Below are 20,687 nucleotides of genomic sequence, written 5' to 3'. Positions count from 1 at the left end.
GGGACTGTACCTTAATTAAGCCCACGGTCGCTTCCTTCACATTCCTAGCCCTTTCCTATCCCATCGTCCCCATAAGACCTAGTTGTGTCGGTGCGACGTAAAGCAACTTATAGAAAAAACAAAAAAGATATAAATAAATGTATAAGCTTCGAAATAACTGAAAGAATTAAAGTCTGAGAAGAAGGTGAAAACAACAGAATTACAGAAGAAAGATCAGCTAGACCCGTACGAAAAGAAAAAACATCAAATTTGGTGAGACTAATTTGAAAAAAAATCTGTTTTGCGGCATACAAAAGCACCTAATGGTTACATTTAAATTAGATGGTTGCTTAAAACTTCTGTACAGGAATACATACAAAAATACCTTGGCTACACTAATGGAGAGGCTGGAACATTTTAAAAATTTAAACGTTTCTTCGAAATGTTATAGACTCTCAGGTACGGAATAAGTATTATGTGATTTAAGCAGATTAATTTTTTGTAAATGTTCCCCTTCCTTATAGTATTTTTACGAATGTATCAAGTGAATGTCAGCATCAGAAGGAAGTAGCTTCTGCAGCCGTCAGGAAAGATAGGACTGACCAGGAGGGGAGGGGATCAAAAGAGGTGGGTAGGGTTGAGGCTCTGGTCATGGGGGATTCTATCATTAGACATGTCGGGAAAATGTGTGGAGGAAAGGGTACCATGGTAGAGTGTTATCCAGGAATTAGGTTAAGGCAGATGTTGAGGAAAGTAGAAGAGTGGGAGGAGGGAAAGGAGAAGGTGGTAGTGTTTCACGTTGGTACTGACAACGTAAGACAAACATCGTTGGGGATGTGTGGGACCTGGTAAATGCAGCACGGGTGAAGTTTAAGGAAGCGGAGATTGTTATCAGTGGAATACTGTGTAGGAGGGATACTGACTGGAAGGTGATTGGGGATTAAAATGAGACTATGGAGTGGGTATGTGGGAAACAGGGAGTGAGATATCTAGATCCTAATGGGTGAGTAGGATATAAGGATCTGCGCTCAGATGGCCTTCACTTAAACCGCAGTGGTACATATAAGTTAGGAAATTTGTTTAGAAGGGTAATAGGGAGGTACATTCAGGGAAACAGGGTGGCCTAGGGAGCGGTGTTAAGGGAACAGGAAACTGGAAATCAAGTAGGGATGACATAAAACTGTTAGTGTTCAACTGTAGAAGTATTATAAAGAAAGGAATAGAATTAAGAAATTTAATAGATATATACTTACCAGATATTGTAATAGGAGTTGAATCATGGCTGAGAAATGATATAATGGATGCAGAAATTTTCTCACGGAACTGGAGGGTGTATCGTAGAGATGGGATAGAAATGGTAGGGCCTAGTTGTGTCGGTGCGAAAGAAATAAGAATTTGTAAGCTACGAACAAGTTAAAGATGAAGAACACGAAATTCTAGGTGTAAGGCTCATCTCTAAAGATAATAGGCAACTTGATGTCTTTGGAGTGTACAGACCAGGAAAGGGTAGCGCAGATGCTGATACAGAATTATTTGATAAGATAATCAGCTATGTGGGAAATGATAAGGAAAGGAACGTGATTGTAGCGGGTGACCTCAATTTACCAAATGTCAATTGGGAAGGTAATGCGAACGACAGGAAGCATGACCATCAAATGGCAAATAAGTTAATATGGGAAGGGAACCTGATTCAGAAAGTGATGGAACCAACTAGAGGGAAGAATATTCTGGACGTGGTGCTGGTAAAACCAGATGAGCTCTATAGAGAAACCGAAGTAATAGATGGTATTAGTGATCACGATGCTGTTTTTGTGGTAACTAAAAGTAAATGTGAAAGAAAGAAAGGAAGAGATTAAAATTAGGACTATTAGGCAGTACCATATGGCTGATAAAACAGGCATGAGGGAGTTTTTAATAAGTAACTATGATCGGTGGAAAACGGTAAATAAAAATGTAAACAGACTCTGGGATGGGTTTAAAGCAATTGTTGAAGAATGTGAAAATAGGTTTGTATCTTTAAAGGTGGTAAGGAATGGTAAAGATCCACTATATTATAACAGGGAAGTAAAGAGACTAAGGAGGAGGTGCAGGATGGAAAGAAATAGAGTTAGAAATGGCTGTGGAAGTAAGGAGGAATTGAAGGAACTTACTAGAAAATTGAATCTAGCAAAAAAGTCAGCTAAGGATAACATGATGACAAGCATAATTGGCGGCTATACAAATTTTAGTGAAAAATGAAAGAGTATGTATAGATACTTTAAGGCAGAAACAGGTTCCAAGAAGGACATTCCAGGAATAATTAATGAACAAGGGGAGTGTGTATGCGAGGATCTTCAAAAGGCTGAAGTATTCAGTTAGCAGTATGTAAAGATTGTTGGTTACAAGGATAATGTCCAGATACAGGAGGTGACTAATACTAAAGAAGTATTAAAATTTACCTATGACAGCAATGACATTTACAGTAAGATACAAAGTTGAAAACTAGAAAAGCAGCTGGAATTGATAAGGTTTCGGAGGATATACTAAAGACAGTAAGTTGGGACATAGTACCATATCTGAAGTACTTGTTTGATTATTGTTTGCATGAAGGAATTTTACCAAATGAATGGAGAGTTGCTATAGTAGCCCCTGTGTATAAAGGAAAGGGTGATAGACATAAAGCTGAAAATTACAGGCCAGTCAGTTTGATATGCATTGCATGTAAGCTCTGGGAAAGCATTCTTTCTGATTATACAAGACAAGTTTGCAAAATTAATAACTGGCTTGATAGAAGGCAGTTTGGGTTTAGGAAAGGTTATTCCACTGAAGCCCAACTTGTAGGATTCCAGCAAGATATAGCAGATATCCTGGATTCAGGAGGTCAATTGGACTGTATCGCGATTGACCTGTCTAAGGCATTTGATAGGGTAGATCATGGGAGAATACTGGCAAAAATGAGTGCAACTGGACTTGACAAAAGAGTGACTGAGTGGGTGGCTCTGTTTCTAAAAAATAGAACTCAGAGAATCAGAGCAGACGAAGCTTTATCTGTCCCTGTAATAATTAGGAGGGGAATTCCTCAAGGCAGTATTATTGGACCTTTATGTTTTCTTATATATATATCAATGATATGTGTAAAGAAGTGGAATCAGAGATTAGGCTTTTCGCAGATGATGTTATTGTGTACAAAGTAATAAGTTACAAGATTATGAGCAACTGAAAAATGACCTCGATAATGTTGTGAGATGGACATTAGGCAATGGTATGATGATAAACGGGGATAAAAGTCAGGTTGTGAGTTTCACAAATAGGAAAAGTCCTCTCAGTTTTAATTACTGTGTTGATGGGGTGAAAGTTCCTTTTGGGAATCATTGTAAATACCCAGGTATTAATATAAAGAAAGATCTTTTTTGGCGTAATCACATAAATATGATTGTAAATAAAGGGTACATATCTCTGCACATGGTTATGAGGGTATTTAGGGATTGTAGTAAGGATGTAAAGGAGAGAGCATATTTGTCTTTGGTGAGACCCCAACTAGAGTATGGTTGCAGTGTATGGAGCCCTCACCAGGATTACTTGATTCAGGAACTGGAAAAAAATCCAAAGAAAAGCAGCTTGATTTGTTCTGGGCGATTTCCGACAAAAGAGTAGCGTTACAAAAATGTTGCAAAGTTTGGGCTGAGAAGACTTGGGAGAAAGGAGACGAGCTGCTTGACTAAGTGGTATGTTCCGAGCTGTCATTGGAGAGATGGCGTGGGAGGACATTAGCAGACGTATAAGTTTGAGTGATGTCTTTAAAAGTAGGAAAGATCACAATATGAAGATAAAGTTGGAATTCAAGGGGGAAAATTGGGGCAAATATTCGTTTATAGGAAGGGGAGATAAGGATTGGAATAACTTATCAAGGTAGATGTTCAATAAATATCCCATTTCTATGCAATCATTTAAGAAAAGTTTAGGAAAACAACAGATAGGGAATCTGCCGCCTGGGCGACTGCCCTAAATGCAGATCAGTAGTGACTGATTGATACTTGTCTTCTTTCCCATTTAAAAACATTGTGTAGGTCAGCCCATAAAGATGACATCTAGCGGCGTATTTTGAATCTCTCCGCGACCCCATCAGCTGGCCAGCATTTCTAGGCCTTGTATATCACGTAGGCAACGGTTAAACAGGAGCGAATGCTGAAGCTGGGGTGGTACAATGCGATCCTAGCAGTGACTGGCGGAACTTGAAGGAGCATCATTTTAAGCCCAGAACTAATTGCACTTCCCACTAGAGCGATGACAGTGACCATATACTTCCCCATGTACTTGTAGTCTATCTTCGGTGGTTTGGACAGCATAAGACAAAAGAATGCATGGTTGACCGTGGTTTCTTTTATCTTCCCTCACTAAAATCGCCACTGCTCAGCTCCCCTTTCTTGTACATTAATGCTCCATAAACCTAAACCTCCTCCATTGTATGCTCTATACATCGGTCAAGTGGTCTTAAGAGGAAGTATGACTGGGCAAGCAGCCTCTATTAACACTAAGCAGAGGGAAAGAATTGAAGAGATCCGACACTTCGAAAAGAACGTTTCAGCAAAAGAACGAGAAGGGCCGCGAAGGGCGTGGAAATGAAAGACTTCCTAGCCCTCGTAAACCTACCACCGTCGGGGTCGGAAAAGAACAAGAGGTCGGATAAGAGTGATGACGGTGAGAAGCCTGACACAAGTGGAGGGAATGTAAGACTCAGCCAAAGTAACTATGGTCACCAACTCACACTCTCAAGTTGAGAGACCCTGCTCCCCTTTTGTCACCTCTTACGACAGGCAGGGGATATCGTGAATCAGTTGTAATCGAGCTAGCGAAGCGAGAGGTTGTATTGTGCAGTGAGTGCTGAGTGAGAAGTATGAATATTGCTTTAGAGCAATATCGCGCGGCCATAGGTCGATGGCACGGGCGAGTGAAGTGTGTGTGTACGCCAAGTGATAAGGTGCATTTAAGAAAATCTGGGCTTGAGGGAACTATGATGGTAGCAGCAGTGGTGGCAATTCTTCTGATAATAGGGGGCATAGAAATGAACCCTGGACCAACGGGTTCATTGAGCTGGGAGGACATAGATAAGATTAGGGAAATAGTCAGAGATGCTTGCCAGTTTGAGCAAACGAGGGAGTTAATTCGCGAGCTGAGAAATGACATGACAGAAATGAAAGACTGCATAAAAGAAGAGAGAAGAATTATGACAGAAAAGGTGGTGGAAAACTCTAGGGAAATAGAATTATTGAAGTCGAATATGAAGGAGATTGAAGGAGAAACTGATAAATTAAAGTGGCAACTGAAAATGACTATCCAGGACGCAAAGAGGAAAAATATTTTCATATACGGCATTCCAGAGAAGGAAAAGGAGGATTCGAATGATCTAACGAATAAAGTGTTGGATATTATAAATAACCATATCAAGATAAATTGTAAAGAAGAAGATATTGATGAAATATATAGGCTGGGGAGAGTCAAAGGGAAAAGACCTATTAAGGTTAAGTTGATTTCTGCTTTGAAGGCGAACAAAATTATCCTCAATGGGATATCGTGAATAGTATTTTACTGCTCCCTCCCACAGGAGGAAGAATGTCGGCGTAAACAAATACTATACATACATCTAAATAATGCTGGGAGTATTTGCGTACATTAGAAAAAGCTCGTTCATCTATTAGGCTGAAGGGAACGCTGACAGGTTCACATTATGTGGACATTGTTTCACACCATCTCCATCCCTTTCTGGTCCTATTGTAGCCTGGTGCAGATACCATATTTCAAGAGGACTGCGCCATGTCACCGCTCTGTGGTGGCACGCAGGTGGTTGGAGGAGCACTCCACTGAAGTTACGATCATGGATTGGCCCTCCAGATCCCCGGATCTTAATCCAATGGAGCATCTATGGGATGTTGTCGATGCTGGTGTACGTTCCATGAATCCCGCACGAACTACACAAGACCAATTGTGGGTAGGAGTGCAAGACGCGTGAGTCCAGAGCCCTCCAGAACGATTCCAACACATTGCAGCGTCGATGCCTCGCAGTATTGCTGCCGTGTTGAGGACTCCCGGAGGGGCAACTCGTTATTAACATCAGATATCACATTCAGTGTCTTCCAATGATGTCTGGCCACTCAGTGTAAATGAGACAGACTTCAATAGAAGCCACATTTTGGTCTGATCTGGACCAAGAGGTAAATTAAAATATACACCATACATCAACAAACAGCAACACAAATAGCTATGGAATATTAAAATCCGAGCTTAATCCCTTAGTAGTAGAAACTAAAACGAGTGAGTAAAGTTACATAACAACATTTTATAAATGAAAAGATACACGGCAATAGTGTTGGCTACTGAATGCATGATTCGAAGCAGTGTATCGTTTCATTCAAGTGTCCGAGTGAATCGATTCACAAGAACGGCGAGCTCACGGCACACGATTCAGCTTACTCCCAGCGGACAGTGCTGAGTGGCGCACTCACTGGACGTTGACGGGGAGCCGAGCTTCCGCTGCAGCGAGACAGTGAATCATGGCACATCGAATCGTGAACGAGCGCGGCTCAGTGAGACACAAGGTACACACGGCTCCTTATCGGCTCACTGGACACTGGCGGTGGCGGAGAGCCGAGCTTCCGCTGCAGCGAGACAGTGAATCTTGGCACATCGAAAGAATCGTGAACGAGCGCGGCTCAGTGAGACACATGATACACACGGCTCCTTATCGGCTCACTGGACACGCGGAGAGCCGAGCTTCCGCTGCAGCGAGACAGTGAATCTTGGCTCATCGAAAGAATCGTGAACGAGCGCGGCTCAGTGAGACACAAGGTACACACGGCTCCTTATCGGCTCACTGGACACTGGCGGTGGCGGAGAGCCGAGCTTCCGCTGCAGCGAGACAGTGAATCATGGAACATCGAAAGAATCGTGAACGAGCGCGGCTCAGTGAGACACATGATACACACGGCTCCTTATCGGCTCACTGGACACGCGGAGAGCCGAGCTTCCGCTGCAGCGAGACATACAATGAGCAATGCTACACTAAAAGAATCGTATCCTATAATGGACTCTCGAGCTCAGCTCATTTGAAAATAATACCCATTTGCACTCACTGTCCTCTTCTTACAGGGAGGTTTCAATAATAGATGGATTTATTTGCAGTGTTAAAAAGGTAGTCACAACATAATTCTGAAATAGCTAGTAAGTAGGTAGGCTATTAGGTTATACTATTTATTAGTTTAATGAATCTTAGTATTATAACTTGGTTGACATTTGACAATTAAACTCGACTCTAGCCTGCCGTATGACTATGAGTCATGCTCATGACCACTCAAAAGTACCTGTTTTATATTGGGAAGAACGGCTCAGTATTCTCTCAGTTCACATGTCACATCGTTGCACAAGACTTCAATCATATGTGGACAGACGCAATAACAGTATGTTGAATCAGAAAACCAGCGGGCTACTGTACATCTCAGGTAGCCTATACAAAATATTACGATTAAAAAAAATCCTCAGCTGATAGAAAAATACTTTTTTTTGAAATGACTGAGCGAGTTGTCGTGCGGTTAATATCGCGTGGCTATGCGCTTGCATTCGGGGAATGGTGGGTTTGAATCCCACCGTCGGCAGCCGTTAAGATGGTTTTTCCGTAGTTTCCCCATTTTCACACCAGGAAATGCTGGGACTGTACCTTAATTCAGGCCATAGCTGCTACCTTCCTAACCTTTCCCACCCTGCGTCGCCGGAAACCTTCGATGTATTAGAGTAACTAGCATTTTTTCTAAGAAAGGAGTTCACAGTATGAAGACCAGATGGCAGCTGCGAGCAATGAATGCTGTTGCTGCTGTCTTACCAACATACTACACAGATGCAGTAGGAGCGGTGACCAATGAGCCGTGAATCGGATCACTGTATCGATTCAGTAACGTGAACGGAATCAAATGAATCGATTCAGTAAAATGAATCGAATGTCCCATCACTACACGGCAATGTATAATTTCATTATTACAAAAAATATTCTATCCATGACGTTTTCGGGATCTCGGCCAACCAAGGATGGGCAAGGTCGCCGTAATTAAGGGAAATGGAAAATCACAGAGCCATATTCAGGGTTACCACAGTACGGATCGAACCCACTATTTCTCGAATGCAAGCGAATAGCTACATGATCCGAACCGCGTACCTATCTCGCTCATTTGATATTTTTATCTTCGAACCTTATTAAATAACAGGCTCAAGGATGGAGGTCTGTGGGCGAATTCTAGAGGCACCTAAAGAGCTAACTCCACACTACAAGGACATCCTGTTTTTACAAGGAAAGGGCGCATACCGAGGAATCGCCGATCTTACGTACATTTTGCACACACGTTAAATGACCCAAGAATAATACAACGGCCAAAATACTTCTTTCGGAATTTAACTCGTGCGACCTTAGCTCTGCTGAAGTATTTTGCTTCTTTTGAATACACAATACAGTGGGTGTGCTTTGAGGCATCTCTTCAAAATAATTCCAGATCCTTCATCGTACTGAACGCGTCTTCTGGCAACTGTCAGAACTACGTTTGTTTTCAGTCTAACGAACACTCTTACGCCATAATCTGTCACGGTGGTTCATAACTACTTCAGAACGTGGTCAGCCAGGCGGACCGAGTAGGGTTTCGCGAAATTTCACCTCCGAACTTTACATCATATCTCCTTGCCTCGTTTCGAGGTTCAAAACTCAATTTCTTCTTGGAGTCTGGCAGTATCCCCCTCATTTCGAGGTTCGAAATCCTATTTCTTCTTGGGTTATTTCACCTCACATCGAGGGCAGGATTGCCGGTGACGTTCCCCCTCATCTGCTCCCCTTTCTACAGGTACCATCATGTACTCGTATTCACACTACACCCCAGTCACTACCACCACGTCCAGCCGTGGTCAATCGAGCAACGGCTGTAGCTTATCATACGGCATTAATGCCGTCTTATGACCAAACATCTTCCCGTGCCCACTGTCCCTCAGTACACTCCAGACGGACAGTATAAGCGCCCAGCATCTCGCACCCCTCCTGAAGCTGCACCAGCCTCTCGCTGTATTGCTACAGATCTACCACCGCAGCAAACCTCAACTCAGGAAGAACAACTCGGTATGGAATTGACACACGACAACTAAGGCACCTTCGGATTCAGAACATCCACCCTTTCCTCCAGTCCAGCGCTCAATCACTTCCATTCACTCCATACAACTTCGCCCACAAGGCTCCCAAGCATTTCTTCTAGTGAATCCCACTCAATTCCGCTGCGCTCGAAAGATTCTCGCCATACTGCTCCAGTTCAACATGAAGAAAGAAGAGATAGTGAAGATTCGACCATTAGGGAATGGCATCGTAATCAAAGTGAACGGCGAAGAAGCAGCACATAAACTATCAAATACAATTGGCAAAGCACAACTAGGTCTTTCTGCACCCTTTCAACCTCTCAAACAGCCCGCATTCAAGAATCAACCTCAATCATTTCGCCGTCGTCTACTCATCTGTGTGGTCAGAAGTGTTGACGCTACCATTACGGAAGAAGTCATCGTACAAGAATGAAACGCAGATCGAATTCCCGTCCGAAAGGCATTCCGATTAAAGAACTCCTCCGAACCGACCATCATGATCTGACTACTGCTCCCGACCATCGAAGACGTCGATCGCCTGCTATCGGAAGGGGTTTACATCTACCAGCAGCACTATCGTGTGGAGCCATCACATGCTCCACCACCTCAGCCCCAATGAAGTGAACACTACTTGCAGTACAACAATCATAGCACCAAACACTGTCGTGCAGAGCGCCCATACTACGGACACTGCAGCCAAGCACACTCCACACCCAGCTGCCCCAAAAGTCAGGCACCACCTCTATGCACATTCGCGGCCAGGCTCACGCTACCAACTCAAGAAAATGCAAAGCTCGCCCTGCATCACCGATGGAGGGTAATTGACACCTCCACGCCCACAACAGACTCTTTACCCACCGCATACCATTGAAGAGAAATCATGCTCACCACTCTTTCGCTCATGGACATTTTTCCCTGTCATCGTCCATTTATTTAAAGTCACCTCCAAGCTGCAGCCAACCAAGCACTAAATTTTCACTTTCAGACAATACACTCTCGTCTGCGTACCCATTTTCTATTTCATCGTTTAGAAACCCTGGTTTAATCCATTGTATATAAGTTGTTTTTGAAAATGACAGAAGGATCAGCACCATAGTACTACAAGACGTTAAATAACAGCTCATCAAGAAGAATTATCCCTCCATTCATATCCTCCTCTAATCATTCATTCAATCATATATCATCCTATCGCCCCTTTCTTGCAGTTATACATGCATCCTCTTTTATCTCCACATGATCTCATTCTTCCATTTATGAATTCATTCGTACATCCATACCGTAACTCATCAGCCAAATTAAAATAAATAAATAAATAAATAAATAAATAAATAAATAAATAAATAAATAAATAAATAAATAAATAAATAAATAAATATATCAAGCTTCCAGTTATTGACTCAATCAAGCCTAGCCAAGAGCCCAACAACGTTCCTACCACCTTTAATATTCACACCGCTCCCAATCACCTCCTTCAACCCTTCACTTTTCCATCTAACATGCCGAATCTCTTGGTGGGAGAGAGGGCGTTACCATCTGAGTAGCCTGCCTCCCTCTCCAGGGGAGAAATGAAAACTCTTATGATGATGATCACGAATAATCTCACGTCCTCGACTTAGGTGCGTTTCGGGCATGGTCTTAATGTTGCCGCGAGCAGTTAGACACAATTACACATTATTCCGTCATATACCGAAGTACCTAATTATGACGCGAATGTCCGGCTCCGTGGCTAAATGGTTAGCGTGCTGACCTTTGGTCACACAGCTTCCGGGTTCGATTCCCGCCAGGGTCGGGAATTTTAACCATCATTAGTTAATTTCGCTGGCACGGGGGCTGGGTGTATATGTCATCTTCATCATCCATTAATCGCCATCACGATGCACAGGTTTCCTACGGGCGTCAAATCGAAATACCTGCACCTGGCGAGCCGAGTATGTCCTCGGACACTCCCGGCACTAAAAGCCATATACCATTTCACTTCATGAATGCTCTAACATTGTAAGGAATTATTTCCTTCATAATGTCAGTAAACACAAGTACTGGTCAAGTGGATATTGAATGTGGGGTCTAATAAATTGAAGAGGTGGATTCCAAAACGCACTAACAAGGGACATCTTTGACTTCGAACGCTCGGAACCGCACATAACCATGCTTAAAATAACAAGCAATCATAAGTAAAACAGTGGCGTGCGTCATTTCCATACAAAACGTTGCATTCTACCCAAGTAACATTTGAACAGAGAGAAACAAAGTAACAAGGTATCAATACCATAGGAATTTATTGGCGTCAGTGTATCATTACATTTTCAATCATCAGCACTAAAAAACTCTCTGCTTAAAGTACTTATAATAGCGCAAGACACACATATGCAGCAGTACCACACACCTGAAAGTGCTTATATTAGTCCTCAAAGTGCAGGTGCGGGATTTCGATGAAGTGGTTAAAACAAAGTGGGAGAGAACAATGTGCACACCTCACTAAAGCCACGTTACCACATTCCAAATCACTTTCGCATTCACGCAGTCCAATATCAAAAGCCACACGAATTACATTTTCAAATGATGATGTTGGTATGTCAATGTAATAACCTGGCTTTCGCCAAGCATACTGCAACATAGGCTTATACGTAGGTGCAGCAAACTGACTGTAAATCGCAGAGTGAATTTTCACGATGAAATAACTTGTGGTTTGGCACCTTGTAGTCTTACAAAATCAGTAATCCTTCTGATATAGAGTTCATATTATCGAAAGAAATATACATCAAGGGGTTGGCAATATTTTGTTGTTTTCGGTGGTAATATCTTCAGCGTAACATCTTTGGAAAACTTGCACCTAGAAGGGTACGATCTGTATGACCTGCCCAGGAATCACACAACAATAAGCTCTTTTCATTTATTACATGTTCGCCAAGGACTGAAGTTTGAAAACATTCCAGGTGTTCTTTAGTCATTTTTCCACTTTTGCTTGCCTCCACATGAATGTTTCGTGGACAGGTTGTTTCACGTTTCTTTAAAATATTTGGACCGAAAGTGCCTTGTGTCTCTTGAAAACAGATGCACAACTTGTTTGCGAGCCTGCCTACCATTGATAAAACCACATCAATTGTGTAGCTGTGGGAAGAGCTATGTACAGACTGCAACACACTACCTGTAGTTTTCTCTCCTCTGTAGGACAGTGTTGATGATGAAGACATTTCATACTGGAATTGACTCTGGTCACTGTTCCAAACATTACCTTTCTCCACACCCTCCTCTGTTATAAATATGTTCACTTCTTCCACAAACTGTTGTGCCTTCTGACGTATAACATTATCGTCTTCTATGTCCTTACGTGTGACAAATGTAATGAAATGCCTGGATGAAATGCCATATTCAGCCTTGAGATGGTCCATAAAGGAAATGGAAGCTTTGAAATTGACCAAGCCAACCATTTTGGCCCCTTCTAGTGTCTACATCTGCAGATGCCAATAGTGAACTGTAGATCCATACCTCCTGGCATAATCAAACTACGATATTACATACTCTTTTACAGTTTGTAATTGCGACAGTCTGTTTCCTTTGAAACGAGCACCTGCTCCCCGTTTCCTAGACACATAATTTAGAATCAATGTGCAATTTTATTTACTTTGGATGCACTTATAGAGCTTCATTAGTTTGCTATAGGAATTGAAACTACGATTGTAGTAGTCATAAATATTCTCTAGTACGCTGTCATCAATATCTTTTAGTACACTGTACCTCGTCTTTTTGGGTGGAGAGAGTTCGTACTCACTTTGAATTGACTGTTCCTATTGCTCTGGAGATGAATGTCGTGTACTGCTTGAAGAGCCACCTTCAGGTTCAGGTTCCTCCTGTCCTTCAAAATCCGTATATCTATCCAGCGTAACGTCGTGTATTTCTGTATCATCGCCATTATATTTCGGAATTATTATGTTATAGTATATATCCGCGAAGAGGCTGCCTGGCCGAGGCGGTAAAGGCGTGCTCGGTTCGCCCGGAAGTACGTGGGTCTTAAAATTTAAGAAACGAGATTTCCCTTCCGGAGGTGCATATGGCCCTGAGGTTCATTCAGCCTATACCAAAAATGAGTACCAGGTTAATTCCTGGGGGCAAAGGTGGCCGGGCGTAGAGCTACCACTCTACCCCATCACGTGCCGACGTTAACAATGGTGGATGCCTTTACCTTCCACTCCTCCAAGGGCCTTCATGGCCTGTACGGAGGTGACTTTGCTTTGCTATATATCCGCGAACTCTATATCCTCGGCCCCGATATCATTTCCATATTCAGCACGTCACAACTTGGTCCCTAATATTTGGACCACATGCGTACCACAACTGCACACAGTTTACTCAGTAACTCGCTTGCGAACACTCCAAGAGACAAGTACGTACTGCAGCTATACCACTCGCGCAACTGGAGCACTGGTTAGTGCAGCTACACTATGCCACCGTCTAGTGGCGCTAGCAGACAAGTGAGGAGTTTTGCATGGAAATGAAGCACACCACTGTTTTGTTTATGACTGTTTGTTATTCTAAGCATGGTTTCGTGCGGTTCCGAGCGTTCGAGGTCAATTTTCTGTTATTTTGCATTTTGCGTTTGATATTGTTTAGAGGCATAGATTTATCATTTGAGAGAATAATATTTGCCAAGCAGTTCTTAGTCACGTAGATGATCAGGTGGAAAAATGGAGATTTTTCCAAACTGTGCTAAGGCAGTTGATGTAATATTCCAATAATGTTCTTAGTCACAGTCTCCTATATTTCGCATGAGCAGTAGAACACGCACTAGTAATATTTTACCACAACATTTCTTGTGGAACTGTGAAACAATATGTGATTTTGATTTAGAGTGCACAGAAAAATGAGAAGAGTAGGAAGAGAAAACAATCCAGAAAATTGGGACAAAAGCAAACGCAAGTATGCTCGGAATAGTAGTAGCGCCCAGGGCGTTCCTAGCAAAGACTGGAATCATTATATAGCGAAGCAATGCATTGCAGGGGATTTGAATAAAGAAGACATTGTTGATTTTCACAGCAAGTTGTATGGTTTAAAAGCCAAACCTGAGCAAGACAATTTTCTTATCACCTACACCAGGCTCTTTGTGGAGATCCTGCTCAGAAATCGAAGAGAAGGTAAGATAGGTGAGTTAAAGAAGAAGGATGTGGAGAAACTATTAACATTTGTGCAGCTCAATCCAAAGGACAAAGCCTTTTATGATAAAGCTCTGGGCCACTGTACATCACTAGCTAACGACAATAACGATGTTCACTGGGATGAAGAAGAAACTTTTCTGTAATATAACCCTGATGTCAAGCTGTAAGATTACTTTAGTTGTGTTCCAATGAAAGTGGCACTCAGCAATGGTTAGGTTTTTATAATGTATGTACTTAACCAGTAATTTTTTTCCAAGTCATGACTTAATGCATTTTGGAAAAACCCAGTACTTTTCCGGGAATGGATGTTTATATTATAAGAATAATAATCATTCTACCTTTAAAAGCCAATTAAGAAAGGCCGTGGCACAAACATTATGAATAATACCTAAATATATTTAAAAATGCTTCTCCTGAAAAATACTATTTTTTTTTTACTTACTGCTTTTTGGAATCCACCTCTTCAATTATGAGTGATAATAATGTACACCTAGAGTAGCCGTCCTTTAATGAACGGTCTATTCACTTGTTGACACATATTTAGGGTATGGAGAAGGCCCGTGGTTGGCTATTCGCATACTCGGCAAAAAAACAGCATTCAACTCCGTCTACCTGCAGACCTATAACACGACGCGGAGACAACGCTCTCGAGATTTCTGGACATTTCTCGCGAGAAACAGACGCTTGCACTAGTCTCGAGAAATCTCGACACCCCATCTCAGATCGTCAATTACTTTTTATTTTATTTTTTGCTAGTTGCTTTACGTCGCACCGACACAGATAGGTCTTATGGCGACGATAGGACAGGGAAGGATTAGGAGTGGGAAGGAAGCGGCCGTGGCCTTCATTAAGGTACAGCCCCAGCATTTGCCTGGTTTGAAAATGGGAAACCACGGAAAACCATTTTCAGAGCTGCCGACAGTGGGGTTCGAACCTACTATCTCCCGAATACTGGATACTGGCCGCACTTAAGCGACTGCAGCTATCGAGCTCGGTGATTGTCCATTACTAACAACAGAGTTTGTGCGTACATCAGCATCAAAGTAGTAGGAGACCAAGACAAACTGTGGGCACCACATAAGGCTTGTAGGACCTGCATACAGCATTTACGGCAGTGTGTGAACGGTGAGCAAACAGAGTTACCATTCAGAATTCCAATGGCGTAGTGACAACCTACAGACTACAGTCCGCAAGGCGCACTGCTACTTCCACGTATGTGAAAGGAACAGAAGTAAGACTCTGTATCCAAGCAATATGTGGGAAGCATGGCGGCAGAGTAAGAGTGGTGTGATGATCGGCTCCTGAACATTGTGTAATATCGTGTGTAACATAAAGGTACATATCCTGTGCAATCAGTGTAAATGTGAAATACTGCAAGCGAGAACGTATAAACGTAACTAGAACTAGTTAAGAACGGCAATTTCATTTATTATTAAGAATTTCTTTGTGGAGCCAACGAAACACAAGAACATGGCAACCTGCGCTGTGTGTGATAAGGAGCTCGGCAAGAAGAAGAAAGTACAGTGTGGACTATGTGAAAAAATGGGCTCACGGTAAATGTAGTGAAATGAACAATGGCAAGTGTTGTGGGGCAAGTACGAGTCAAAAGCAGTGCTATTCTATTGAGGGCGTGGTAAAGTTGCTACTAGAGCTGCAAGGTGAAATAAGGGAACTCAAATCTGAGCAAATGAGGAGAGAGTGTGAGCTAGGGAAGTCTATAGCAGTGATGGGCAACGTTCTCGCTCGAGACTCTCGTCGCAGATCTCGAGACTCTTGCGAGAATCTCGAGACCGATCTCCTGTAGTGCAAGCTGTGCGACGTACCAGTAACTACGACTGTAGACTAGATAGCATATCATTGGCAGCCATTGCGTGGAATAACGTTCCCATATGAAAACGTGTGAGCCAATACATTTTATCAAAAGCTTGGAAAAGTACTGCATGTTCAACTATGAACCCCTTAATACTATTAACGAAAGTGAAAACAGAATGTCAGTATCTTAAACTGTTCACGGCTTATTTGTGGTGGACATCTTAGCTAAATAACCATGCATAATTTGTGAATAACTGTAGATAGGATGTACACTTACTTGGATACTAAAGGCGTGCATTATTCGAACCTGAGTGCCTGTTGCCATTTTATTGATGGATGCAGTATTTTTGTATCCGTCTCTTGGCACAGGCCAGAGCAAAGTGTAGCTTCCACCGAAGTCCCAGTCTCACCCATGGCTGTGACAATATGAAAGCTGCTGGGGTATGAGTGGTGCTGAGTAATGAAATTTGGAGCACAAATAGTGTCCGAGTGTTATGAAAGGTGTTGCTCATAGGATCAGTCGTGCTGCAGTAGCACCTTCTGGTCCAGTGAGGAAAGCAATGGCAAACTACCTCACTCCTCATCTTGCCTAGCACGCCTCATTTGGGCTCTGCCATTGGTTTTTGTGGTTTTCATATAACTGCATAGCCTTTGGTGGTGCTAGCTGAGGATCCAACCAGCCTCTGGGCTGATGACCTAACAGAACAGACGGGGAAGATGTGCTTTGCTTTATATGCAACCCCCATTACACATGAGTGGAACGTGTAATCTAAAATGCCCGACTTTGCTCCAATTCTTTCAGCAGGGGTGATGGGCAACGCTCTCGAGACCGATTCTCGTGTGCTGTGAGCTGTGTGACGTCCCAGTAACTATGAGTGTAAGCTTGATAGTTATCATCAGCAGTTCTCATATGGAAACGTGTGTGACGATAAATTTTGTCAAAAGCCTAAGAAAGCACTGCATGTTCAATTATGAGCTCCTTAATACCATTAACAAAAGTGAAGACAGAATGCCAGTATCTTAAACTGTTCACGAGTGTTGTCAGGTGGAATTCTTAGCTGAATAACCCGTATAATGTGTTAATAACTGTTATTAGGATGTAAACCTACCTGGATGCATCACAATCGTTGTCGACAGGGTAGTTACTTGTGATTCAGATCGGGCCGGAGGTGTTCTGTGCCTATTCCTCTTCATTGATATTATGCGTTTGTAAGTGCCGGATCATCCCAGAAGTATTTCTGCCGACGTATTTTACTTCTGTTGAATAAACAACACATCGGGCTGTGGTATGTGACATCTCTTCAAAATAACCCACATCCAAGACTTACATTGCGTTTCGGACATCGTCTTCAAGTTGTCGCGTACAACTATAGACAATTTCACATTGCACCGTCATATATCGAAGTACCTAATTATGACGCAAATACTCTATAACATTGTAAGGAAAAAAGTCCATTCGACACTCCATGTCGTACGATGTCGGCATGTAAAAGATCTCTGGTGACACATTCTCAGCCATAGACGCCCAAGAGAGTTTCGGTTTACTCGGTCTGCCACCTAGTGGGGGCTTAGAGTAAAACGGAACGTCGAAATTGTCGAGCAGACAGCCAGATGGCGTCAAATTGAAATGTCTGCACACGGTAGCTGAGGCCATACGATTATTATTATTATTATTATTATTATTATTATTATTATTATTACCAAAATATCGGTAAACACAAGCAGTGGTCACGTGTTATTGAATGTGGGGTCTGATAACGATGTACCAGTACCGTACATCTACCTGTCGAAAGAATTGGAGCAAAATGAAGCAATTTAGATTACACATTCCACTCGTGTGTAATGGCGGTTGCATACGCAGCAAGGTGCATCTTGCCTTGTTTCGAGTTCGAATAATGCACGCCTCTAGTATCCAGGTACGTGTACCTGCAGTAGTCGCAAGGTTCTGTATTTAACCCACTCGTTTACCTACCAGTGTATACAATGCCAGAATGCGTATCCTTTATAATTATGTTATAGTGCGTCAAAATATGTACCTGTGCGATTGAATTGGATGAAAAGAGAATGAAACAATGTTCCTAAAAATAATGTTACGCGCTCAAGCGACCGTCAGCCTTGTCGCAGCCCCTTCGGTATTGCCTGAAAGGGAATGTCAAAGCCAGCTCGGGAACTTCCCAGCCCGCCCGAGGACATGCCATGGCCCTTCCTCTATTGTTCCCTTCATCTAGTTTCTCCATGGGATTTCTGGAAGATACATCAGGAAAGTTTGATCTCCAGCCGAATCCTGAATGTTCTAGTGGTCCAACATCAAGGTATATACAAGGCCCTGCGAGCAAGCTGCTGTTGTGGTGCCAGAGAGCAGCGAGTGGGGTGGAGACAGAACGGAAGACTGTACAGTGGGTTTGTGTATTTCTGTGGACTGAGGCTCAGCGAGGGAAGCCGCTATCACGAGTGTGAAGGTAAGTGGACCTGTGTTAATGTTAGCTCTTGTGAGTATTGTCCTGCTGTTGAATACTGTTGAGCTGTTCAGTTATTCGCTGCATGTGACTGAATTACTGGACCTTCTGTGGAGTCGAACCAATGACCAGTAGTCTTGTGTCGAGTGGCCCATAGCCCTGTGTTCAGATCCAGTGGTCAACACACAGCTGCTGTATGAGGTGACTGGACTTGGGGAAGTGAAAGTAAAGATTAAGTGTCCCCAGTCCGCAGGTAGAGCAACTGGCTCTACTGCTGCGCCATAAGGAAGAGCAATTTGTAAATAGACAGTAATTAGTAAGTGTGGCCATTCACAGCTGGTTAGAATTTGTGTGTGCGTGAGTATGCGTGTGCGTGCATGCGCGCACTTATTAGATCATCCTGAAATAAATTAAGAGTAATGAAACAGATGGAGTTTTATTCGTAAGAAAAAGTACCTGAACAATTTTGTCTAAACACCAGCACTACCACTGCCTGTTACTAAGATACATTGATCTTGCACTTTGTCCATTCATTTTTGCACCTATTCTTTTCAAGGACCATATCAATCATTGGATTATCTAATTTGTTAATTTCATTTCATGTACTCTGATAAGGATAAAGCACTAAGCATTACAATTCCACTGAGTTACCTTGCCTCTTTCAGATTAAACGTCTATGCAACAAAACCTTTGCAACTCCAAAATGCTGCATTACATGACACTGTTTCTTCTCTGGGCCTGCTCGAGATAAGCGAGATGTGTTTTTATCAACAAGATGCAACAGAGTGTGGCACATCACTTTCTGTCTAATACCTACAAATATGGAACCCTTTAATATCTTCAAAAGTACTCATCTGATTTTCAAAGTAAGCACATCACTGAGCTTGTGTCTCAATTCTTAGTAGTTCCACTGGGTGAAAATAGTATAGTCCCACTTTAAAAAACAAAGTTGCTACCAATTCCTGGTTATTTACACATGTGGTGGAGACAAAATGAACAGTATTTTATGAGCTCCTTAATGCAATTTAAGAATTTGAGAACAGAATGTCTATATCTTTAATGAATCTTAAGACATTAAGGTGGACAACTTAACTGAATAGCCCTCTGTGAAAAAGGTGTTTTCTTCCATGTCAGATGTTCAACTGCAAATGTCAGAAATCAGTGCACAGTATCAGACTCCAAACACTCAAAAACTCCAACAAAAATAATGCAAAATATCTGGAAGTCCCCCTGAATAAATGTGAAATCTGTCTGTATTTAAACTGCAAGCTGTTTTGAGTTTTCTTTTGACTTGTAACAGACCCATCAAATTTGTTGAATACATATTCCTCATTTTTAAAATGTTCAATGTATTGTTGAAATGCTCAGTGCATCTGTTATTCACATGAATTTGTCACTATAAATTTGTCACCAAGTTCAACCTGAATGGATTGCCATGATCTTTCAACCCAGTATCCTAAATCGCAAATGTAACTTCTCCAGTTCTTTTGCACCAAATCGCAGCTCATGTGCAAACTTGCATTTTAGAAATATTTTTACGGCATGCACACAAATGAAACAGTTGTTCAACTGCACTACCTCCTGCCAGTTGATTAACTATGGCAGGGAGAGACTAGCTGCTCGACTAAGTGGTATGAGATTTATAACTTGTAATAAGTGGTATGATCCGAGCTGTCAGTGGAAAGATGGCATGGAATGACAGACAAATAAGTTTGAGTGGTATCTTTAAAAGTAGGAAAGATCACAATATGAAGAAAAAGTTGGAATTCAAGGACAAATTGGGGCAAATATTAGTTTATAGGAAGGGGCGTTAGAGATTGGAATAACTTACCAAGGGTGATGTTCAATACATTTCCAATTTCTTTGCAATTATTTAAGAAAAGGCTAGGGAAAAACAGATAGGGAATCTGCCACATGGGCAACAGACCTAAATGCAGATCAGTAGTGACTGATTGGTATCCTGAGTTTCCTTCATGAACTTAGCATATGTTAACTTGTGCAGTGTGGCCTGGATGGCAAGCATGGTCCACTATTATCCAGATATGCAGGCCTGCCTTACAGAGTGAATTTCCAAGAAATGCTCCTTAGTAGGTGCCTAAATAAGGAAAAAATGTCGAAATTTCATTTTCTAGGTTTATTCATTCAGACTGGGATTTGA

The sequence above is a fragment of the Anabrus simplex genome, chromosome 7 (assembly GCF_040414725.1).
Source record: "Anabrus simplex isolate iqAnaSimp1 chromosome 7, ASM4041472v1, whole genome shotgun sequence".
Taxonomy (NCBI): domain Eukaryota; kingdom Metazoa; phylum Arthropoda; class Insecta; order Orthoptera; family Tettigoniidae; genus Anabrus; species Anabrus simplex.
This window is presented reverse-complemented; position numbering follows the sequence as displayed.